The sequence below is a fragment of the Anabrus simplex genome, chromosome 3, assembly GCF_040414725.1.
Source record: "Anabrus simplex isolate iqAnaSimp1 chromosome 3, ASM4041472v1, whole genome shotgun sequence".
In the NCBI taxonomy this organism is placed as follows: Eukaryota; Metazoa; Arthropoda; class Insecta; order Orthoptera; family Tettigoniidae; genus Anabrus; species Anabrus simplex.
The window spans coordinates 66504565-66531158 of record NC_090267.1 but is presented as its reverse complement, the minus strand read 5'-3'; the positions used below and the strand labels follow the sequence as shown (position 1 = coordinate 66531158).

The 26594-nt window shown below is 41.7% G+C and overlaps 1 protein-coding gene across 1 annotated transcript in view; it reads left to right on the top strand.

The window, feature by feature from the left end:
* LOC136865971 (glutaredoxin domain-containing cysteine-rich protein CG31559) overlaps nt 1-26594 on the top strand; it is a 493946-nt gene that overhangs the window by 346440 nt on the left and 120912 nt on the right. The gene's annotated exons all lie outside the window — the stretch shown is intronic.

The window sequence follows — 26594 nt, the reverse complement described above, 5'->3', positions numbered from 1 at the left end:
GACCATTACCTCACCCAGGTAGCCTCACCTGCTATGCTGAACCGAGGTCTAGTGAGAGGATGGAAAGATTGGAAGGAAGGAAGGAAGGAAGGAAGGAAGGAAGGAAGGAAGGAAGCGGCCGTTTCCTTAAGTCAGGTACCATCCCGGCATTTGCCTCGAGAAGAAGTGGGAAACCACGGAAAACCACTTCGCGGATGGCTGAGGTGGGAATCGAACCCCTCTACTCAGTTGATCTCCCAAGGCTGAGTGAACCCCGTTCCAGCCCTCCTACCACCTTTCGAATTTCGTGGCTAAGCCGGGAATCGACCCAGGCCTCCAGCGGTGGCAGCTAATCACAATAACCACTATACCACAGAGGCGGACACCTACTTACTTTTACATATTTTTATTAGTAATTTTGTTTCAAAACTATGTGGGAATCTGCAGTAATCAAATTACCCTGTTTGGTATGTTATACTCAGTTTTCCTACTGCTTTATTTTTCGGTTTACATTGTTCATTGTCCACCATTGTTGAACGCAAAGAAATTCAGTCTTCTTCTCCACACTGAAAGATTCCCCAATTGACTACAGAATCGCAGTAGACGAGAAGTCTTTCGAATGACCTAGATTTTGAATTGTGGGAAACAGTGGTGGTGGTGGTGGTGGGGGTGACTATTGTTTTAAGAGGAAGTACAACTAGGCAACCATTCTCTAAATAACACTAATCAGAGAGGGGGAAGAAAATGGAAGGGATCCGACACTTCGAAAAATGAAGGTTTCGGCCAAAGGAAGACAAAGGCCACGAAGGGCGTAAAAAATGAAAGACTCCGTAGGCTTCGCAACCTAATACCGTCGGGGTCGGAAAAGAACAAGAGTTGACCAACGGAGGTCGGATAGGACAGATGAAAGCGAGGAGCCTGGCGCAAGTAAGTGGAAGCAAAGACAGGACTCAGCTAAGGGCCCCGTGGTCGCCAACCCACGCTCCCAAGTTGAGAGCAGCTGAGGTCCCTTTTAGCTTCCTCTTACGACAGGCAGGGGATACCGTGGGTGTTATTCTACCACCCTCAACCATAGGGGGATTGTAGGAAACATGGATGAAAGAGACAGAAACGGAAATTACCCTCATGTGGAAATTCAAGCAGTTATATTATGTAGTTGGTGAAGACTGTATTTGTGATTAGCAATTTTAGAGGTCCTGGCTCCATGGCTAAATGGTTAGCGTGCTGGCCTTTGGCCACAGGGGTCCCGGGTTCGATTCCCGGCAGGGTCGGGAATTTTAACCATAATTGGTTAATTTCGCAGTGTCTTCCTGATTGCTAACAGTCCCGATTGCGAACAGTCCAGATTGTGAAAACGTGGGTACCTGAAGGGGATGATTTGGGTATGACTCACATTAATGAGTCGAGATTGCGGCCAGGCATAAAGTAGAGGCGCTTAAGCGAGAATATAATGAGCAAGAATATATCATTTTATATATGTCACGCTGCTTATCTACTGTAGGTGGATTGTGGCAGCAGTATGCATCAGGCACCTACAGTCTTCTGAAGTTCTTTAGAAAGCCGTTTTAATTATTACCCGAAATACCAAGTTGCCCAACCCGCTTGACTAGAAATGTTGACTTGGATATGAACAAAATTCTAATTTGACGGGCTGCAGAAAAATTAACCCTCAGTTGGTACACCAAGTTCCGGTACACACAATTGGAATACTGGGCAATACACAAAAAATGTTGAAAGCATGTAAGAAAAAACCCCACTTGTTTCCAAATAAACTATTTCACTTCTTATGCATTAGTTTGAATAATAATAATAATAATAATAATAATAATAATAATAATAATAATAATAATCAATATTCTAAAGGCTAATGCCTTGTCGATGCAACCACTCACTTCTTTCATTGGCATAATAATAATAATAATGATAATAATAATAATAATAATAATAATAATAATAATAATACCGGGCGAGTTGGCCGTGCGGTTAGGAGCGCGCGGCTCTGAGCTTGCATCCGTGAGATAGTGGGTTCGATTCCCACTGTCGGCAGCCCTGAAGATGGTTTTCCGTGGTTTCCCATTTTCACATCAGGCAAATGATGGGACTGTACCTACGGCCGCTTCCGTCCAACTCCTAGGCCTTTCCTATCCTATCGTCGCCATAAGACCTATGTGTGTCGGTGCGACATAAAGCCACTAGCAAAAAAAGAAATAATAATAACCTATTAATAATACAACTCAAATCCACCATAAACAATTACCCCTCTAGTTATACAATAAAAAAGATAATCTTCTAAATGGTAAGATTACCTGAAACTAAATTATCAAACATTTTCGATAAGAAAAATATTTTTAAAATATGATTAGGTTATCTAAAACATCCCAATGTACCAGGTAATGTTAATACTACTAGAACAAAAATTACATATGAGACTGTTTTGAAAATTGTATCTGTTTTATGTATCTTACGTCAACATTAATCTCTTGTTCGCAATCTGGACAGGGTACATTTAGTTGTTCGGAATCTGGACGGTTTTTGCCTTGTTCGCGATCAAGACACTACCAATTTCGTTGACACGGGGGTTGGGTGTATGTGTCGTCTTCATCCTCATCACGACGCGCAGGTCGCCTACGGGTGTCAAATCAAAAGACCTGCACCTGTCGAGCCGAACTTGTCCTCGGACACTCCCGGCATTAAAAGCCATACGCCATTTCATTTCATTTACCATTTTAGAGGACGTAAATATGACTACCTTGTAATGTACACGTCTCCTTACACACACGTGCAGGTTTCAACAGATCACGCTATCGAAACAATGTTACGTACTTTTACTCTGCATTGAGTTTCCAGTTTCAAATAGTGCACATTTAGAATATTGTTGAGAGTCCAAAAATGAAGTTGAATAGTAGAAGATGAGATAATTATCTCTCCATTGTTATCATCTTTAATAGTAACACAGTCTGTCTGTAAATCAGTAGTTCTATGCACCGTCTTCTAGCGGTCGACTAATGGTGACCTCGTTACTTTCAGACTGCAGACATTTTACAGCGAATTCCTGAGGAGACGGCAGATGTGGAACAATGTTTGGTGTCCTTCTTGTAAGGTAATCAATTTGCTTTCCCGAAGAGATTATCTTCTGTTGCTATAGCGTAGCCAGGATCGACCGATTAGGTGGGGGGTTATAGTTACAAAATGATAGAACATAAATGTAGGTGCTTGTGCGCGCATGTATGAGTGTCATTATAAGGACTCTAATACAAGATAATTATGTTGATATTCTGATTGCAGTACTGGTACACTACAAAATCTTACATTAAAATAGAGAACAAGAACAATATGATCTAGGTGAATAGTTTTACGGCGAATGGTTCAGGTTACAATTTAAAATTTAACTTCTGAGACTTCTTAAAAAATAGATTCAAGAGATACGTTGGTTTTACAATGATGTCTCTGTGAATGTTCAAAAGAGCCAACCCATTGAGTCAGTTTTCACTTGTTTATTGTTAGATTCTGTTTATTTTCTTTTGCAAAAATTCCGTAGGGGGTGAGGGTTCTAATCCCTTGGCTACGCCCCTGCCTCTGTAACTGTTACTCGGCTATTGTCACCGTGTTCGATATCTTTGCTCATATTCGCTGACTTCATCGATTGGCACAGACGATGTATAGACTATTTTTCACGAGATAGACATATTCAACGACTATAACCATAGGGGTAGGTATTTTTATAACCCATTCCTTACACTATCCGCTATGTCTTATATTGTAAAACAAGAATTATCTTAAAGGTTCGAAAATCGTTAATACCAAAGGTTCTCGCCATGGAGTGCTTTGCGATATTAGAGGACTATTCTAAAAGCATATAAATGTACCGACAGTGTACTTATACACACTTAAAAATTTCAGATCCTATTTTTTGGGGATATATTTTTGTGTAAAAGTAAATATATTTTGAAGTACACACTTATGCACAATTACCTTAAGCTGCCAAAAAAAAAAAAAAAAAAAAAAAAATCCGGGGCTTTAACAAGAGTTGATAAGAAAAGAATCTTTGTTGGTGGTGCAGTGCTTACTTCTTAATTCTCTTCTTAATTTTTACAAATGAGGACTTGATAATGATAATAATTTGTGATTGCTGTTATGCTTGCTAACATACAGTTCTAAGCCTTCCTAATGCCTACCTATTGCGCTAGGATTCAAGCCTACCATTTTGAGGCGAGCATGTAAGGTGGGCAACCAGTCATTTTATAAATATCTAAATATTTTCTACGTTCAGTTTTCGGTTATCTGAAGGGAATAATCTGCTATATTTTTATACTGTATGTGTTTTTTAGTCGTTTCGACTAATACTGATTGTCCACTTGAAGGATCAGCCTATAATAATGCCCGCTCTCTTAGAGGGTAAAGCACGCATCTTATCAGTCAGGGTGTAATAGTGACTCACTCGAAGTAGCTGTAATATTAATACACGTGACGTGGTCTTGACCACAGTGGGTCGTCAGCCTATCCAACTTCCGGTAGCACCTCGCTGTACTCACGCGGACGTGGGATTGTAACTACTGTATGAACTTCCTCATCATTAAAATTTTTCTTCTCAAGGTCGGTGAGTCATTTACTGCTCCAAGTTCAAGTAAATAACTGGTTCCATGAAGCTAAGTGAAATTGTGAGATTTGATAGCAGTTCTTATGTTTCTGATAGTGATGTAGGGCGGTAAAAGAGCATTTAGTTATATTTCCCCTGTTGTATATGGAAATCATTATGAAATTAGTAACAATGATTATAACGTTGGCCAATTGCGGAATGGTACAAAGCGTCTATCCCATCCATTTTGGTACACCTCAATATCTCGAATCGCCTCGGGAGCTAAATTTTATTTCGACTTATCGAAATTTCGAGATATAGAGAATATTGTTTGTTAGCATGTATACCACATAATTGAATCATATGTATCTAGCAGTGAAACAAGAAACATACCTCCGTTTACACTTTTGGAATAAATCCTTAAAGCCGAGTTTACACGAGGACAGTATGCAAGACAGGACAGTACTGTATTGTCCTGTGCTCCGTGAACAGTTCCCTTGCGCAGGACAAGACAATATCAAGTCGTCTGCTTTCCGTCGTCAAAACGGATCCACGACGCCGTGCTCTTCAAGGAAAATTAAGAAAATTGATTCATATCTTATACGAAGAAGTGTTAGATATAGTTGAAGACGTTATAACTAAAAATAAGAAGAGACTGTGGTTACGGAAATGGTTGTCACGTAGATCTTCATTAGGATCGTCTGTTTTATTATTAAAAGGAATTAGAAGAAGAAGATCCTCAAGAATATAAAATGTGCATTCGGATGTCAAGTGAATGTTTTGAAGACCTTCTACAGGTCTCACCGATGATTCAACGTAACGATACATTAATGAGAGAAGCAATACCCGCCAGAGAAAACTACAAATTACTCTAGCATACTTATCGGCAGGACAGTAAGGGTGATGGTGGGGGGGAAGACATTGTCCCGATAAGTAGGAAGCGAGGCTAACTCGTAAGACAGTAGCTTATTCATTGTCCTGCCCTCGGCTAGTTCGTTCACACGGGGACAATATTGTCTTGGCCCACTGTATTGTCCAGTCTACTGTCCTCGTGTTAATTCTGTGCAAGTCTCTTCTGTTTGTTACTGTTAACCTTTCCTCCCTTCACGCTGAAACTTCTCGTCAATACCACGCAGCCGAGATTCGTAAATGGAGCTTGTCATCCGCGACTTCGGGGGTTGCTTTCGTACGTGACCGGTAATTAATTCACACCCGAGAAAAGCGAGGCTTCGCCGATTTTCCGATCACTAGAAGTTTTAGAGTTTTAGTTCCCGTCATATTCGCCTCCAGCATCACTGTAACTCTTTCTTTACTTGTTAACTGTTCCTCACAAACCACAAATGCCGTACTGCACAGTTGATGTTGCACAAATTTCGAGTTACAGAGTATTTTTTGCTTCAAGGGAGGAAATGTTTGCTTCGAGAAATCGAGAATTTCGAGTAAGGGAGAAATAAATTCACGTAAAGAATAGGACAAACGGCCGGGAAATTTAAGTTACTTCGAGATACTGAAACTTCGTGTAATGGAAGTTCGAGATATCGAGGATGGACTGCAGTTGGATTCTCACTGCTCTTCTACTTCACGAACAGGCCAATTACACTTCTTCATGTGCCCGGTGAAGTCTCTCGAACATTGGCCATCATTACGGCTAGTTTCTTCTTATCTTAACCCGTCTCTGTGGATCTGTGGTAGAGTGTTGGCCTCCGTATTCTAGATAGCGGCTTCAAACCCGGTAGAGGTAGTTGGATTTTTGAAGGGTGGAAGAAAAGTCCATTCGATACTCCATGTCGTACGATGTCGGCATGTAAAAGATCTCAAGTAACACATTTGGTATTTTCTTTCTTTCTTTCTTTCTTTCTTTCTTTCTTAGTCTGCTTACCCTTCATGGTTGGTTTTCCCTCGGACTCAGCGAGGGATCCCACCTCTACCGCCACAAGGACAGTGTTCTGGAGCGTGAGACATTCGGTCGGGGGATACAACTGGGGAAAATGATTATTACCTCGCCCAGGCGGCCTCACCTGCTATGCTGAACAGGGGCCTTGGTGGGGATAGACAAGGAAGAGGGAAGGAAGCGGCCGTGGCCGTAAGTTAGGTACCATCCCGGCATTTGTGTGGAGGAGAAGTGGGAACCCACGGAAAACCACTTCCAGGATGGCTGAGGCATTTGGTATTTACCCGACTAAATTCATTAAAACTCAGCCATAGACGCCCAATAGAGATTCGGTTTACTCTGACATCTAGAAGGTCTAGAGTAAAAAGGAAAATCGAATTTGACGAGAAGCCAGCTAGATGGCGTCAAATTAAAATGTCTGCATACGGTAGCTGAGGCCACACGGGTAGTAGTAGTAGTAAGTACGCCTGGTGGCTGTGATTGTTAAGGCTTTGACGTATATAATTATGGTCTGACACCGTGGTTAGCCGGTTCGAGTCCCGTTGGTCGAAACAGTTGTGTCATCATCATCAGGATGTTGGCCGGCAGGGTAGGGGAGGTGGTGATGTACAATTTCTAATCACTAGATGGCGTGCCAAAAGTCCGACTCGTTAGCTGAATGGTCAGCGCACTGGCCTTCGGTTCAGAGGGTCCCGGGTTCGATTCCCGGCCGGGTCGGGGATTCTAATCGCTTCTAATTAATGCCTGTGGCTCGGGACTGGGTGTATGTGTCCGTCCCAACACTCTCGTCATCATAATCTGACTACATACCACACTACCAATTACCACAGAAACACGCAATAGTCATTACATCCCTCAACATAGGGTTGGCGTCAGGAAGGGCATCCGGCCGTGAAACGGGGCCAAATCCACATGTGCGACGCAGTTCGTACCTGCGACCCATATGTGTGGGAAAAAGCGGTAGCGAAATAAGAAGAAGAAGATGACGTGTCAAAAGCCGGAATTTCATTCCAAACGTCTCCGCAGTGCTCATATGGAGTGAGGGCATATGACACTGTTGGTGGTGATTCGTCCGTCGGATTTTGTACATTGGATGCTCCAAAATTGTGATCAGAACCAACATCTAGTAACTCTTTGGAAAATATTCCTCAACCGTTAATTTACAAAAATCAGTTTGATTTCTTATACCGAGTTGGCTAAATAAATAATAATAATAATAATAATAATCGTATGGCCTCAGCTAACGTGTGCAGACACTTCGATTTGACGCCATCTGGCTGTCTGCTCGTCAATTTCGACGTTCCGTTTTACTCTAGGTCCGTTAGATGGCAGAGTAAACCGGATCTCTCTTGGGCGTCTATGGCTGAGATTTAATTAATTTTGTCGGGTAAATACCAAATGTATCACCAGAGATCTTTTACATGCCGACATCGTACGACATGGAGTGTCGAAGGGACTTTTTTCCGCCCTTCAAAAATCTGACTACCTCTGCCGGGTTTGAACCCGCTATCTTGGGATCCGGAGGCCGACACTCTACCGCGGATCCACAGAGGCAGCTGTTGGCCAAATGATTCAGGTAATTTGACTGTAAGCTTGTACTCGTCGAGATTGTGGATTCGAACCCCACCGTCGGCAGTTCTGAAGAAGATTCTTCGTGGTTTGCTATTCCCACTCCAGGCCACATAAAACCACGGTCGCTCCCTCCCCATGCCTTGAACTGTCCCTTTCACATCCTTGCATCCCCGAAGGACTTCTATGTGCGTTCGACGTTTATCTTTTTTTTCCCTATGAAAACTGGAGATATCTGAGAGATGTTCTTACAAAGAATTACTTAAGACTATGTATTGCGCCAACTTCCTCTGGTATACGGAAGCTGCCTTGTGACACTGTCTGAAGTCTCATGGCAAGCTTTCTCTCACTTGCCTTATATAAAGTAAGAACAGTGCCTGCCGCGAACAACTCCTTGGAGGACACACTTGATCTCTTTTTGTGAACGGCCGAACAGGTACGAGCTAACGGACAGTACTTAAGAGTTCCTAGTCCACCACATTGGCCTCCGTGTCAGTCTTTGCGTGCTCTCGCGTGCAGGGCGCAGTAAGGTCGTGTTGGGCTTGGAATGTACTGGACCAAATCAAAGAGGAGTCTCCTTGTCTTACTCCTGAGTTTATCTCCGACCTGAGTGACTTCCCATCTGCTCCGCATTCCGCACTCCATTCGCATCCGCGAGTGATTATCAGCAGATGTAAACATTTTGCTATATTACACTGGCGGTATTGAAACGGACAGATCTGAAACCTGGCACCAGACCCCTACATTCACAGGTTTATGAGGGATTTCCTCTTGCGACAACTACCGACGTATTCAGCGGTTACCTTTTGCAACTTTTTTTTTTTTTTTTTTCACTATTTGCGGGGCAGTAAGGCTTAGGTCAGATTTACTTCTTTAAAGTCTCAAGGCTCTTTATATATCGCCATTCTTCCAGTCCAGTATCAAGGGTCACCTAACCACAAGCAAAAATAAGAGTATATCTGAGCGAAAATTAACTTAATTATTTATAAATTATCAGAAAAACAATCCTCACTGCCATACAGTTTGCAACCGCCAAAACACTAATTTCGTGCATATCCGCGGACATCCGCATCCGTGCAGGGCTATAGCCGTAACTCACCTAACTAGTGAGCTCATTAGTGGGGGCAGGGCCGGATTCAGGGAAGGGGGGTTAAGGGGGCTGCAGCTCCGAGCCCCGCGTGCCAAGGGGCCCCGGCCCTTGGCCGAACCTAAAATTGTATAAAAAGGCCTGCTACTCCACCTCCATGCTTGTATATGAATATTTACGCTCGCAGAACATCGAACACGCACCCTTCGTTCCTTCTTATCAGCTGTCCGCGTTAGTATTTCATCACTGCTAGAATCAATTACCGTACGGAGACACGAATCCTCGCTACTTACGCACTGCAATTATTGTAAAGGTTATTGTTGACGAAAATTTAAATCTGGCAGCTTGCGAATACGGGCAGAGGGAGAAGGGGGCAAGAGGTCTAGGAAGTGAGCGGGAGGGGACCAGGGAAGCACGGTGGAATACGCATGCCATACTATATCTTTGCATCAGAAAGAGAACTTCCAGTTTACCTCTGATTATTGAACCATTCGTAAGTTACAACTGTAATGCTCTTGTAAAATGGATAGAAAATATTCTAGTGGTGCCAAAAAACGTAAGTTCTGTTTTGTACGTCGATTTGATAGTGATTATGAGACAAATGTAAAATATGTTTTGGCATTATGAAATATAAACATGAAAAATAGAGAAAAATTGTAGCCTATTTCAACACTTCCCTATTCATCAATTTAAGTGGAAGTAGTTCTATAACGACTTCAGTACGCTAGTCTTACGTGATGTTACGAAGAAGGGGGCGCCACATTTTTAAATAACCCAGTGCCCCCAAACACCTTAGTCCGGCACTGAGTGGGGGTATAGTTCATTGGTAGTCCTTTCTAACACACGGAGATATTCCAAGCTCCCAATCTAAACAAGCCACTCAGTGCGGTGAAGTCAAGAAGGTAGCATTGTTTGCACATTCATTTTCGCACAAGAAAGAGTATTCTACTATTCTTAGACTATGTTAGAGGCCAATTGACGGATAAGCTGTCTTGCACATCGCAAGGAAGCGCAAACTTGAGCTAAAAGAAATATTTCTGCAAACATGAGCTTTCAAAGCTGGCCTCACATGGTTCATAGAATGTTTCCTTGAAAAAGAAGATAATCTATGTTAACCTCATTGAACTCTATAGTGCACTGGAACTTCTGACGTGAGTCAATCCAGAACCTCGAGCCTCCCCGTGCGACTAGTTTCGCCTGGTAATGCAAGGCAGCTACGAATGCCAGTGCGTGGTTATGAATGTTAGCCACCTTACCATTAACTTGACATATCGTTAGGTAAATTAATGAATGAAGAAACTGAACTTAATTCCTTTATTTTCTCAAAATAATTTACATGTACAGCGTACTGCTAGCTCGTCAAATTAAAATTTAAATACTTAATACAAGTACGTCTCCTACCTGGTCTTCTCCAAGTTACTTGTTGGCACTAGACACGGATTAAGTTCAGTTTTACGGTCGGATGCCCTTCCTCACGTCAACCTTGTTAGAAGGGATGTCTTCCGTATAGCGTGGTTAGTAGTGTGATGTATGTATGTGTTTGAAGAAGAACACACACACACACACCTAGCCCTCGATCTAGAGGAATGAGCCAGTCGAGCCGTCCGAAAAACGAACCCGAAGTCCTCTGAACCGAATGCCACTACGTTATATCACGGAGCCACCGAACCGGACACTTACGATATTAGCGCTGAGGAAATTAAATACAAAGTTGTAAATGCCATATTATAGGATCAAGTATGATGGCAAACTCAGTAGGAGAAGTGCTTTAGGTTAAACTGTCTACCATATGCTCATGATATAATACGCTTTCTGCATTTGACTTGGACTGTTGTTCTTATTTTTATTATTAACACTTGTACTATTGTTGTACATGCTAGTGGTTTAACATCCTGCTAACTCAGGGTAGACTCTTGGCGATAGTGGGATAGGAAAGGACAGGTTTGAGAGGGAAACGGCCGTGACCGTAATTAACCCATTATTTTATTGCTAGCGGCTTTACGTCGCACCGACACACATAGGTCTTATGGCGACGATGGGATAGGGAAGGTCCAGGAGTTGGAAGGAAGCGGTCGTGGCCTAGCATTTGCCTGGTGTGAAAATGGGAAACCACGGAAAACCATCTTCAGGGCTGCCGACAGTGGAATTCGAACCCACTATCTCCCGGATGCAAGCTCACAGCCCCGAGCCCGTAACCGCATGGCCAACTCGCCCGGTAATTAACCCATTATTATTATTATTATTATTATTATTATTATTATTATTATTATTATTATTATTATTATTATTATTATTATTATTATTGCTAGTTGCTTTACGTCGCGCCGACAGAGATAGGTCTTATGGCGACTAACCCATTATTTACCACTGCCTACTTATAGAGAAAAGTAGATAAATGACGGATTAGGAGACGGCCTCTGCATTTTTCTGGTGTGAAAATGGGAAGGCACCGAGAACCATTTTCCTGGTTGCCAATGGTGGGCTGTGAGTCCACCATCTCGCGAATGCAATGAAAGCAAGCTTTCAGCTACGCGACACGTTCCATTCAGCCAACTCGGTGTTTTATTGCTATTATTTGTACATGTTTAAGGTTTCAATGTAAAATAGTACGTAATTAGGCCACGGTAGGTATATTAAAAGGCATGTGCTGTACTCAGATTCTTCTTCTTATTATTCGTATTATTATTGTTATTTGTAAATTTCAAAATTCCAATAGTAAACTAATACACACACACATCTGTTCTGGCCCAGGCTGTTAAGTTATATAAATAGGCCTCCATTGATCTAAGATAGCGATTTCGGAAACTAGACTTTTATGCAAATATGTTGTATTTAGAGCTAAAAGTGTAATTATAATAAATCGAGTTGCCTGTCTATTAATCTGTTTTTCATCCTTCATAGAATAAAAATAATTTCCTTGTGCATGACGCTTATTCGTATCTGAGTCGGTACAATACAATATCTTATCCATAAGATGAAAATAAGGCATCTACACAAATAAAATATGATATGAGATTTTAGTGAAAGCCCGCCAGTTTTATGATGTCAACATTTTCCTAAAAAACAAGAACAGCCGAATGTATGTGATTTAGAGTAGATCTCCTGATAAGTACTTCCGCATGTTGCTGCCATGCTGTACCAGACATTGTGGCTTCACTTCTCGTCTACCCAGAACCAGAAGTCGTTCAAGTTATCTTGAAAATCCACAGCTTGTTTCCAGTTATTCGATCGGGTCAGGAATTGAATGAATTCAGACCCATCTAGCGGCGAGGATAAGAATTGAGTAGCCTCCGTGACTCAGGCGGCCTCTCACCGCTGGGTTCCGTGGTTCAAATCCCGGTCGCTCTATGTGAGATTTGTGCAGGACAAAGCGGAGGTGGGACAGGTTTTTCTCCGGGTACTCCGGTTTTCCCTGTTATATTTCATTCCAGCACCACTCTCCAATATCATTTCATTTAATCTTTTATTCATTAATCATTGCCCCAGAGGAGTGCGACAGGCTTCGGCAGCCGGCACAATTCCTATTCTCGCCGCTAGGTGGGGGCTTCATTCATTCCATTCCTGACCCGGTCGAATGACTGGAAACAGGTTGTGGATTTTTATTTTCATTGTAAATTAGAAATAATATAAAACCAAGTATTTGCAAAATAAGCAATTGAATTTAACCATAAAATCTGTGCCATAAGTAAATGTTTCTCTGTGAATATAGTTAAAAAATGTATTGAAAATATAAATGAGGAGCAACCAATCGAAACGTGTAATGTCCATTAATGCAATTTTTTTAGGAGAAGCGAAAAACTGGTAGCTCCTAAAGTATTCAGTAAAATATAATACAGTTTTCACAGTTAGTTTCTTACTGGGGTACTAAATTAAATGTCATGTTGCAAGAGATCAATAATTAATTGGGGATCTTAGAAAGTTAATTTACTCTTTGGCATCTGATTCAGTCACCCGCGTGCACAGTATATGACTTGTTTTAACCGCTCACCTTCAAAATATTATTTCAGTGTTATAGTATACAGATACTACTACTACGTATTACGTTTTTTCAGTATACAGATAGACAAAATCTGAATGCGGGAACATGTAGAGCATTAAAAATACTCCCTGAAGCTGCATCCTCCGTGACTCAGACGGCAGTGCACCCGCCTCTCACCGCTGGGTTCCGTGGTTCAAATCCCGGTCACTTTATGTGAGGTTTGTGCAGGACAAAGCGGAGGCGGGACAGGTTTTTCTCCGGATACTCCGGTTTTCCCTGTCATATTTCATTCCAGCAACACTCTCCAATATCATTTCATTTCATCTTTTATTCATTAATCATTGCCCGAGAAGAGTGCGACAGGCTTCGGCAGCCGGCATACTTCCTATTCTCGCCGCTAGATGGGGGCTTCATTCATTCCATTCCTGATCCGGTCGAATGATTGGAAACAGGCAGTGGATTTTCATTTTCACTGTACTTTAAACGCTGCCATAAACAATAAGTACCGTGCAAGATAAATTACATTTATATTTTAGAGGCATAACATACTCAACCTTCTATGGACAGTTATGAAGCAGAATAATGCCAGATAATATGCCGATAATATATCGCTTCTGGAGCAAAACGTCGTGTTTTTAAAAAATTTAAACAAAATAAATAGGCTTTAAGCAACCGTGTTGATACAAAAGTACACACATACAAACACACACTAACAGATTACTTTGTCAGTCCTTATGTAGCTGTAAGTTTGAACAATTACTTGTAGACCAAAACAGGTAATAGGAGCCTTTCTTCGGCAGGCGAGCACAACCCTGGGTCAGTTACGTGTGGGAGTACAAGTCGAGTGAGGGGAACGTCCGCGTGCACAGGTATTTCTATATAGCACGGACACTGCGCATACGGTGGGCGGTTGACACACGTCCACTCGTGCCACATCTTAAATCACTCCACTCCACATAAGACTTTCAAAATGAACAGTTTGTGTGGTTATGTTTCCACATAAAATAATATGTCCCGTAGAACAGCAAACTACAGTAGAATACGACATGCTCTAGTGCAGTAGCACTCGCCAATTGAAGGGACTTGCTCGCTCACTGTAAGACTTGCAATGTGCTACATAATTATGGAGCTACGCCTTCCCGTTATCTGTTCCATGTTTACTGTTGTGTCCAACAGAGCGGGCCCAAGCTGTGAGCTCGAGCGAAACCCGGAAACTTGATATTTATAACCTTCACGTGTGGGAGACCTGCACTCATTCATCACTGTAATTTATCCATGGCGTGTCTTAACATTACTTCTAGTTTTTGCCTTGCTCTATGGTTATTAATCGTCTATTGTGTGTGTGTGTGTGCTTATTATGGAAGAGATACTACGATTCATGATATTGCTTAGTTAACTCATAAAACTGCGAAGAAATCATACAGAAAACTTTTTTCATGATGACTATCAGTCAAATCAATCAATCAATACTGATCTGCATTTAGGGCAGTCGCTCAGGTGGCAGATTCCCTATCTGTTGTTTTCCTAGCCTTTTCTTAAATGATTTCAAAGAAATTGGAAATTTATTGAACATCTCCCTTGGTAACTTATTCCAATCCCTAACTACCCTTCCTATAAATTAATATTTGCTCCAATTTGTCCTCTTCAATTCCGACTTTATCTTCATATTGTGATCTTTCCTGCTTTTAAAGACTCCGCTCAAAATTATTCGTCTAGTAATGTAATTCCACGCCATTTCTCCGCTGTCAGCTCGGAACGTACCACTCATGTGATAAAATTCATTTGGTCCGTATTGAAAGTATTTGTATTAATAACACTAGTATGCTTCTACCACTCTCCCACCCATTCAGCACAGTACAATCCCAAAAGTCAGAACTCCGTCCCTATCAAAATGTTAATACAGTACAAAATTAATACATTGGACGGCACATGCCTCGCCCACCAATAGCAGGCATCATCAGCCATTCTCCATCTTAGGAACAGATCAGACACCTGACTGGGAATGACTTATGAATACTGCCAAAAACTATCTCTTGTAAAATGGATCAGAGATTGCCAAACAACCACTACAATATAAAATGTGGTACACCACCACTCAACAATACTTGTGCCAACATTTGAGTCCAAAAACACTAGTTTGTTGGTATTCTAATTCTGTCATCGATGCGTAGGGTTTGTTGAAAGATTCTTTAAAATATGTACTGCATGAGCAGAATGTTGTGCTCACCTCTGTGGTGTAGTGGTTAGTGTGATTAGCTGCCACTCCTGGAGGCTCGGATTCGATTCCCGGCTCTGCCACGACATTTGAAACATGGTAAGAGGACTGGAACAGGGTTCCAAGCCTCGAGAGGTCAGTTGAGTAGAGGGGGTTTGATTCCCACCTCAACCACCCTCGAAGTGGTTTTCCGTGTTTTCCCACCTCTCCTCTAGGCAAATGCCGGGATGGTACATAATTTAAGGCCACGGCCGCTTCTTTCCCTCTTCCTTGTCTATCCTTTCCAATCTTCCCATCCCCCACCAAGGACCCTATTTAGCATAGCAGGGGAGGCCGCTGGGCGAGGTACTGATCCTCCTTCCCTGTTTTATCCTCGACCCAAAGTCTCACGCTCCAGGACACTGCCCTTGAGGCGATAGAGGTGCGATCTCTCGCTGAGTCCGAGGGAAAGTCCAACCCTACACGGTATACGGATTAAGAAGAAGAATATTGCACCAACGACTAACAGTAATTTTTCTTTATTCTGGAAGAGTAGTGGACTCCTAGAAGCAAATGTATACTGTGCCATTGAAGGCCAAGAGAGTGCAGGGCGGCGGATGAATACAGTGTGGTTGGTCCAATAGCGTGCAAAACAGTAGCGCCGGTGAATTGTTGAGGTTCGCGAGAAGGAAGCTCCGAGAAACTGGAAACAGATTAACAATGAAGAATGCGCCTAGAATAATCTGGAAGTGAAAACGCCGAGAATTTCTTTTGGTGTTAAAGAACACAGTGTGAGGCAATGGAGAATCAATCTGGAGTCAGTCTTGAGTGCGTAAGTGTTCTGAATGGTTACGGGATAGTCGCAAGTCTTGTGGGTCATGACATCAAGACGGTCTCGACGAGTTGTGAGGTGAATTGTTAGCGAACGACACTGCGCTGTGGGAAGCCGTATTAAATAACAATAGCAATAAAAAAAGTGGTTAATTTTAAACATTATTGACGGCAAGCAAATTAACGTACACGTTAATTGTTAATATTCACAACCAGTTCATCAGTCATTGATGAATGATCTGCATTTAAGCCTGTCGCCTTGGTGGCAGATTCCCTATCAGTTATTTGCCTAGCCTTTTCTTAAATATTTCAAAGAACTTGGAAATTTATCGGGCATTTCCTTTTGATTGATTATTCCAGTTTTCAATTCCTCTTCCTATAAATGAACCACACCGAACCCCATTGCGCAAGAACCCCGAAAGGCCATGGTCTACCCAGCGACCACTGCTCAGCCCGAAGGCCTGCAGATTATGAGGTGTCGTGTGGTCAGCACGACGAATCGAGTATTTGCCCCAATTTTTCCCCTTGAATTCCAACTTTATCTTAATTATTATGATGTTTCCTACTTTTAAAAGCTCTACTCAAACTTAATCGTCTACTAATGTCATTCCACGCCATATTTCCAATGACAGCTCGGAATATACCAGTTAGTCGAGCAGCTAGTCTCCTTATTCCCAAGTCTTCCCAACAGAAGTTTGGAACATTTCTATTCTTTTGTCGGAAATCACCAAGAACAAGTCGTGGTGCTTTCCTTTGGATCCTCTCCAGTTCTCGTATCAATTGTGGCGTTGGTCCCGCACACTGGACATATACACTATCCGGGGTCTTAAGATATTGTCTAAAATGAAGAATATACCGTATTATAATTATTTACTTCGTTTGAATAGGAAGCGATACAATATCGTGAGACACACTTTATTGCGGGTAATCAGTATTTTTTTCTTAATGAAGAGGTCTTGTTTTTATTCCCTACTCCACAGTTTCGTAAGATAACGTTATTTAGTCACTGGAAAAATTCTTTATTGTTCGCTTGAACAGCAAACTTCAAACAAATAAACGGTGCACTGCAGGAAGAAAACTGGCAACTTCGCTTTCTCCTCTCCCTATCGCACTCTCTTGTAGGCAGCCCTTTGTTAACGTTGTTGACGTTTAGAGAAATCCAGTAATACACTGCCGAAAAAAGAAAAAGAAAAAAGAAAAAACCTGCAACATCCTCAAAGACTGTGTTCAATGGCACCAAGGTATAATATGTGCATACTGAGGGGTTGTTGTGTTAGTTATTCATTTGTCACGGACATCGGTGATCAGATCGCGCTTAGGAGGCCTGTCTATCCTCGCTCTGTTTGGACTCTGCAGGCGATAACTGTGCTGTGGTTAGAGGTGAACAGTGTTTGTAACATTCATTCTAGGGTACAACCATGCCCCGCCGACGAGTGCGTTGCTCCTGTTGAAGAACTGCAGCTGTTTGAACGGGGTCACTTTGTGGGCCTGCGGGAAGCTGGATGGACGTATCGACGGATTGCTGCACAGGTTGGGCACAATGTATCCGCGGTGTGTTGCTGCTTTCGGCAGTGGTCTGTAGAACATTCCTAAACCTGTAGACTAGGCGCATGTCAAGATCGACGCATTGTGCGAGCAGTGGTGGCCGACCGAACATCATCCAGGAACGAAATCCGATCACATGTTGCACTTGTTGTGTCACCAGTGGGAACCGTCTGTTTGCAGCAGAATTACGATCCTGTGTGGCTCTGGCCAGGCTATCACTGACACTATGACACCGCTAAGCTCGGCTAATCTGCCGCCGTGAAACAGTCTACTGTAGAGGGGAATGGCGCTCTGTTGTCTTCAGTGACTAGAGTAGATTCTGCCTTGATGCAAGTGATGGACGTACACGTGTACGGCCTATTCCACAGTGCATTCGTCCACGATCGGCATCTTTATGATCATTTGCATGCGCGAATATACGCCTACATTGCCGCCAGAGGGGTGGAGGGTACGCTGTGTACTGATGCGACTGTTTGGGTAACCTTTACTGTGACATGTGTGTTTCGTTTGGACTGAATTTGTAATTATATTCTCTTGCAATGATGAACGACCTGTCACATCGCTTGTGAATAAAATTACATTGTCGTTGAGGAGGATGCATGTTTTTTCTTCTTTTCGGCAGTGTACATACGGAGCGCTGTAGTCCCAGAATTTTCACAGAGTATGATGCAATTTAATTCCGAAAACCGGTTTTAAAATAAAGTAATTTGTGCTAATATAGATTATGTTTTTTGTTATTTTAATCGAATTGTGAATCATCAGCACTGTTGTTAAATATGGCCTTGTCATTTTATGATGACTATGAAATTAGTTCCAAGATCAAGAATAGTGGAAGCTTTTTACTCGTCCAAGGACCTTCATGACTTTTACGGAAATGGATTTGGTTGTCAGTGCAGGATGAGACCATAGATGAAAAGCAGTCAGAGATAAAGAACTATACTCGAAGAGTTGATTGCCTCATTATGTTGCAATTTTATCTTGTAACACTATTCTTCATATACTTTTGCTGGGCAACACGTTTTCTTAAGTGAACGAATTACTAAGCACTCTATTTTAGTGCAGTTTGAAAACATAGGTCGCTTTGTGGGCCAGAGATGTTCGTAGCTTTGTTCTTCGAGGTACTGTTATATTCTGATGAGGGGAGTTTGCGTTCTTATTGATCTTCTGCGGTCTTAAGCCGATCGCTGCAATTGAATTCACGTCGCAGTTCTTTCTATTTGTGTAGAAAGGAGAACTTTCACTGCGCAGCTCTTGACGTTTTCTTGTTGTATAGCCCCATTATGTTTAACCTGTTCATTGACATTCTACGAGAGTACACTCACCTGCTAGGTTACGTGTTTTTGTTTGCGTCTAATGCTTAAATTACAGAGACTGTACCTAGTGTATATACACTATGTATTTCATCGGGGGTGTTTTCAATAAAATAGTGTTTTACGAAAATAACCGCTTGGTTAATTAATTTCGTGTGGCTATTACTAGCCGAGTGCAGCCCTTGTAAGGCAGACCCTCCGGTGAGGGTGGGTGGCATCTGCCATAACCGCTTGGTAATTTTCCTCAAAAGGACATTGGTTCAAGGAGAGGGTGGTTGCCCAGTATAATATTATTATAATACTTGCCCTACCTCTGGACGTCATTTTTCGTAATATTCTAATTTGGTTATATTATATTATATTATATTATATTATATTATATTATATTATATTATATTATATTATATTATATTATATTATATTATATTATTTGGTTGTCATTTATAATTTGACTGTTTCTCTTTGACTTGAACTAAGTATAATACTAATAATAATCTGAATTGTTTTAATATGACCGCAAGAATTCACCTAAATGAATCCATCGAAATTAGATACAGTATTATGTTTTTTTTTTTCCCAAGCATGTGAATCAAGCTGTGGACTGACACATCCTCCACGGGCCTTACCTAACCCTCCGAAATCGATTAAACGGGTGGGAACTGCATCAAGGTTATCTACCTCAAATAAAACATCCACAATAACTTTAAGAATAAACTAGCTATATTCTACCATGATATAATGTACGGAGATCCGCTTCACCAGACTCTACTAACAATCATATGTCTGTTAGGTCATCAGCCCAGAGGCTGGTTGGATCCTCAAATAGCACCACCAAAGGCTATGCAGTTTTAGGGAAACAGAAAAAACCAATGTCAGAGCCCAAATGAGGCGTACTATGCAAGATGAGGAGCGAGGTAGTTTGCCATTGCTTTCCTCACTGGGCCAGAATGTGCCACTGCACCACGACTGACCCTATGAGCAACACCTTTCATAACATTCAGACACTATTTCTGCTCCGAATATCATTATTCAGCACCACCCATACCCTAGCAACGTCCATATTGTCACAGCCATGGATGAGACTGGGACTTCAGTGGAAGCTACACTTTACTCTGGCCTGTGCCAAGAGACGGATACAAAAGTACTGCATCCATCAAGAAATGGCAACAGGTGCAACAATCATATAACCGTTCAAAATAAACGAAAGTGGAATATTTTTCCATAACCCATTAACATACACACCTAATCTAAAGCTAAAATAAATACATAGGAAATTATGCACTACGATGTACTACCATTTGTAGTAATCGTTCAAATAACAATGAACATTGATACCGGGAACACACTTCAAAAGTTTGTTCAATATACACAACTTTTTAGGACTTGTTCCACCGACGCGTGGCACCTTTGGTATGCTCTAAGTGTTTTTAAAACCATTCCCTGATTTTAACACAAGTTCGCGTTTCAAAAATACACGTATTTTTCACAAGAGTCATCTTCGCCTTGAAACCAGGCCGTAGACTGTAGAAGTTCACCAACTCATACCAGGTATTAGCTAACAAAGAGTAGACAATATGTACTGGACCTTAGACATGTTATGAACACTGTACTACAGACAACAAAATAATACATATAACAGACGAGTCACTGACTGACCCTTTGCTACTGGGCCGCTAGGCCTTATATAGACCTCCAGTCAATAGACTCGCCTCCCTATGAACAGATGACACAACTCAATGTTCCGGTGTAGTCACTGACGATTAATCGAACTTTGTAGTTAGACTCGATTTCGGCATGTACTGTACAAATATATACGGTACTCTACTATTGACAGCTTTCCAGCTTCTTCATTTAACAAATGAGCTTAATAATTTAACACCGAATAGAGGTATTAATAAGTATAATGCAGACTATGATAAATGTTCCCCCTGTGGATGGGGTAACCTCTGCCTGCCTTAAGAGGCGACTAAAAGGGGCCCCAGGGGGTTCTCAACTTGGGAGCGTGGATTGGCGACCCTGAGCTGAGTTCAGGCATTGCTCCCATTAACCTGTGCCAGGCTCCTCACTTTCACCTATGTTAACCGAATTTCCTTGGTCAACTCTTGTTCTTTTTCGACCTCAACGCTATTACAGCACTGGAGGCCTAGGGAGTCTTTCATTTTTATGCCCTTCATGGACCTTGTCTTTCTTTGGCCGTTACCTTCATCTTTCGAAGTGTCGGATCCCTTCCATTTTTTTCTTTCTCATTAGTGTAGGTCTTATTGCGACAATGGGACAAGAAAGGTCTAGTAATGGGGAGGAAGCGGCCGTGGCCTTAATTAAGGCACAGGCCTAGCATTTGCCTGGTATGAAAATGGGAAACCATGGAAAACTATCTTCAAGGCTGCCGACAGTCGGGTTCGAATCCACTATATCCCGGATGCAAGCTCACAGCTGCGCGCCCCTAACCGCACGGCCAACTCGTCCGGTCATTAGTGTTATGTAGAGGATGGTTGCCTAGTTGTACTTCCTCTTAAAACAGTAATCACCACCACCACCACCACTATCAGCTGAGTCCTGACATTGCTTCCACTTACTTGTGACAGGCTCCTCACTTTCATCTAACCTATCCGACCTTCCTTGGTCAACTCTTATTCTTTTCCGAATTCGACGGTATTAAAGCACTCGAGGCCTAGGGATTCTTTTATTTTCATGCCCTTCGTGACCCTTGCCTTTCTTTAGTCGATACCTTCATTTTTCGAGTTGTCGGATTCCTTCTATATTATTTTTCTCTCTGATTAGTGTTATATAGAGGATGGTTACCTAGCTGTACTTCCTCTTAAAACAATAATCGCCACCACCACCACCAGCTGTGATACATGTACTGTTATACCAGTTGTATATCCTCTAAAATCAATATCCACCTCCACTACAACCCGTGGTTCAAATCTTGGACATTGCATTAGGATTTTAAAAATACAAAGTCACGACTCGGTCGTTCGGTTTCCACACAAAACAAGAGAATAAATAATAATATTATTTACTTTACGTCCCACTAAGTACTTTTACGGTTTTTGGAGACGGCGAGGTGCCGGAATTTAGTTCCTTTACGTGCCAGTGAATCTACCTACAAGAAAGCTTTGAGCGCCTTTGGGCAGTGCCTCAACCGCCTGAGCCAATCAGTCCGGCTAAAACAAGAGATCCCATGGCTCTGATTACAGGATTAGGTCACGTAAATCTGCTTCCAAACTTTAAAGCAGGCCTCTCAATTTTCTTTGGTTCGTGGCATATAATTTGCTTTGTAGAACATTGTAATACATACGATCTGATTGAGAAAGAATTCCAATGATGATGAGACAACACATACACCCAGCCCCCCGTGCCGTAGGAATTAACCAATTAAGGTTAAAATCCCCGACCCGGCCGGGAATCGAACCCAGGACCCTCTGAACCGAAGGCCAGTACGCTGGCCGTTCAGCCAACGAGTCGGACAAGATTTCAAATGCTAGGAAGCAACTCGAGAACTCCAAACCGTCGATCAACCTTGAACATAGCTGGCAACTTTAATAAAGTACATATTTGAGCCCTCATTTAGACTAAGTTGTCCGAAAGACACCAACTCAGAGGAGTTAGCACTTTCCTCAGTTTACAATGAGAGGTCCGTTCACTACAACTTTTTATCTTAGTTTCTCTCGCTGACCTGCTATTTGGACGATCAAATCTACTGTTACGTAAAGCTGAGAGCAGAGATGAACACTGTACTTTCTGTTTAATTAGCTGTTCCATTTACTAAAATTCAGACTAGTTTAATACCTCAGATTCAAAAGCTTTCTCTCCAGTTATGTTCGTTTATTGTTGTAATGACTAACAGCGCATTGTTTCTCGGTAACTTTCCTCCAAGAAAGAAAGAAAGAAAGAAAGAAAGAAAGAAAGAAAGAAAAAAGAAACTGAACACCTGGCAAAGGCGGGAGGTGGCCTTGCAGTCGCTCACTACACTGTTGCCATTTATTCTCAGTCTTCAGTAATTTTCTCAAAATTACTATTTCAGCAAGATGTAATGCGATTTAAAAAACCTAAATATATCTACAATAGTAGAATTTTTATCTCGGACAATCACCGAAACTTCAAAAGCTGCGGTTTATCCTTTCATTTCCACGTACATTGTTCCATCTGTAATGTTGTCAGATTCACTGGAGGGATTTTCCCTCGAAACATTTCTTCATTGCTACCCTAGTCAGGTTGCAAATTCTCCTGATGATTCGGCATTTATAATAGATCCACTATATGATTTTCTAGCGACCTTAGTGTTGGAATTCATTAATCTAGTTACGATTACTGTTCAAAGTACTTCGACGTTCAGCTGTTGGAATTATAGTAGAAATTACGTAACCCAAAAATATTGTGTTTGAATTCACGTGTGTCTGTGTGTGCTAAGAGGATGGTTGCCCAGTTGTACTTCCTCTTACAGCAATAATCACCACCACCACCACTGTGTGTTGGCTAATGGACTAAGCTAGCTAATGATTACAGAAATTACGAAATGAGCTGATGCACTCCCAGAAATGTGCTTATGCGGAGTGAGAAGTGATCAGTATTCACACTGTAAGCTACTATTCGTGTTAGCCTTCATGACTTCAAGTAAGGTCTGTAAAAACATTAGGCGCTTTTTAAAAAGGTTTCATTATTTACAAATCAGAAACGCAGGTACATAGTGAACTAATCAACTAATGGTTCCTGTCAGAGCCTGTAGCCGGTATTAGAAAGAACTTTCATGTATGGTCCATTGGACTCTTTCCAAACTACTTGTTTGCTGATGCGGGACCACAATCCTTTTGTTTAGAAATGCTGCCCTAAACGTTTCCATTCTCCTTGCTATGGCTACTCATGCCGGGAAGTCTGATATATCAACGTCGAGATGACATGTGGTTACAAGAGCCTTATAAGTTATGTGACAGACATTTTAGCAGGTGAAGAAGGTATTTTATTTAATGCACACTACTCTGTGTATTATCTGTGCAGTTCCGTGGTTTAATGGTCAGCGTCGAGGCCTTCACTTCTGAGGATCACGGGTTCGATTGCCTGCTTGTTCATGCCCGGTCGGTGGGGATGGTAGAATTACATCCACGGTATACCCTGCCTGTCGTAAAAGGTGACTAAAAGGGACCCAACGTGCTCTTAACTTGGTAGCGTGGGTTGGTGACCACGGGGCCTTGGCATTGCTTCCACTTACTCGCGCTAGGGCCCCACTTTCATATGTCTTATCCGACATCCCTTGGTCAACTCTTGTTCTTTTCCGACCCCGACGGTATTAGAGCATTCGAGGCCTAGACAGTATTTCATTTTCACGCCCTTCGTGCCCCTTTAGTTTCTTTGGCCGCCACATTTAGTTTTCGAATTTTGCCTCTGATGATTGTTAATAGAGGATGGTTGCCCAGTTGTACTTCCACATAAAACAATAATCACTGCCACCACCACTATTCATTTAGCCGTTATCTTGTAACAGACAAAAATCAACTCAATCCGACATAGGGTATTATTTGTCCTGTCCGGTTTAAAAGCCAAGTATGAGGTTAATATTCAAAAAGTACATACAGAAAGATAATTTTATTTATTTATTTATTTATTTATTTATTTATTTATTTATTTATTTATTTATTTATTTATTTATTTATTACAACTTCCTCCATATGGTTCTTCCACGAGGACAAAGTAAAATAAAGACAGGGTTAAGCATTGAAAGAGATATAAAAATCGTAAACGAAAATAAATAAATAAATAAATAAATAAATAAATAAATAAATAAATAAATAAATAAATAAATAAATAAATAAATAAATACATAGCATAGATGTGCACATTGAGCAAACAAACAAAATAAATCCAATGACGCTACTGTCCTGATGGGCCTTGGCCTACCAAGCGATCGCTACTTAGCACGAAGGCCTGTAGATTACGAGGTGACGCGTGGTCAAGGCGACAAAATGCCCCGGCCGTTGATCTTGGTATTCTAGACCGGGGCCGCTACCTCACCGTCAGATAGCTCCTTGCGTAGGCTGAATGGACATCAAACAAGCCCTCAGATCCAGGTAAATAAAGTAAACTCGTGTCCTCATCCCGAGGTGGTTCAGCTCTTTTCAGACACATCCCCAACGGAGGTGAGCTGTATGTACCATTTCAACCACGTACCAGCCCTCCTGCCAGATCCAGGTAAAAGTCCCTGACCTGGCTAGGAATCGAACTTAGGAGCTCCGGGTAAACCGCGCGGCCGGCGCACGTTGAAACCAACCGACAATTAACAATTTAGGGATTATAAAATACCTAGAAACAGACATGAAGTACTGTTCGTGAGTATTTAGTGAAGCACCTATCGTATTAAAGAGAAAATACCCCACGCCGAAGTGCATTTAAAAAAATGCCAAAAATCCTTCAACGGCATCAAACTATTTACCTGTAAAGAATTTTAAAACTGACGGAACGTTGGACTGAACTATTCGAAAAATGGAGGATTTTTTACTTGTTTTTTTTTTTTAAAAAAAGTAAGCACTCAAAACGTACTTACATTTCACTCGAGGGAGCGCTGAGACAATTTGAAAGATGGCTCAGTACATCCTTATTTAAGTGGTCAGATCAATCCATTGTAAGAAACATCGGTAAATGAAAAAATACACCAGTATGTGTGTGTTTTGTTTCCTTTGCAGTTCCAAATCATTCCGAGAAATTTTCAGACGTATTTCTGGGATGTCGGTGATAATCTCCCTTGAAGACGTGGTAGGTATTACTCTTTATCACGACGGTATAATAATAATAATAATAATAATAATAATAATAATAATAATAATAATAATAATAATAATACCGGTAATAATAATATTGTTATACGTTCCACTAACTACAGATTTATGGTTTATGGAGACACCGAGCTGCCGGAATTTTGTCCCTCAGGAGTTCTTTTACGCGCCAGTAAATGTACCGACACGAGGCTGATGTATTTGAACACCTTCAGGTACCACCGGACTGAGCAAGGATCGAACCTGCCAAGTTGAGCTTAAGGCCAGCGCTCTAATGACCGAGCTACTCAGCCCAGCGATAGTATAAATAGGGGTTTACACTAACTTAGCAGGATGAGTGTCAACTTAATAACCTAACCAGGTGAAAGACAGAGACGGTTCTGATCATTATCAAATTCGCTGTAAGTGAAATTATCAGATCAGTAGTTTTAGGTCCATATGTCATTAAAGTTCTGTAGGACTTGAATTTGTTAACCAGTGCTATCACTGCAGTACAGTCCGGCTCCATGACTAAATGGTTAGCGTGTTGGCCTTTGGTCACAGGGGTCCCGGGTTCGATTCCCGGCAGGGTTGGGAACTGTTACCATTATTGGTTAGAGTTAATTTCGCTATCACGGGGACTGGATGTATGCGTCGTCTTCATCCTCATTTCATCCTTAACACGACGCGCAGGTCGCCTACGGGAGTCACATCAAAAGACCTGCACCTAGAGAGCCGAACATCTCCTCGGACACTACCGACACTAAAAGCCATACGCTATTTCATTTACTGCAATACAAACCTAGCACCTGAAAAATGGAAGAATTGTGGCTGGGATTTTGCGTCACTAGAAGCAGCAAACCGGCTGGCAGGAATGTGCGATAAAT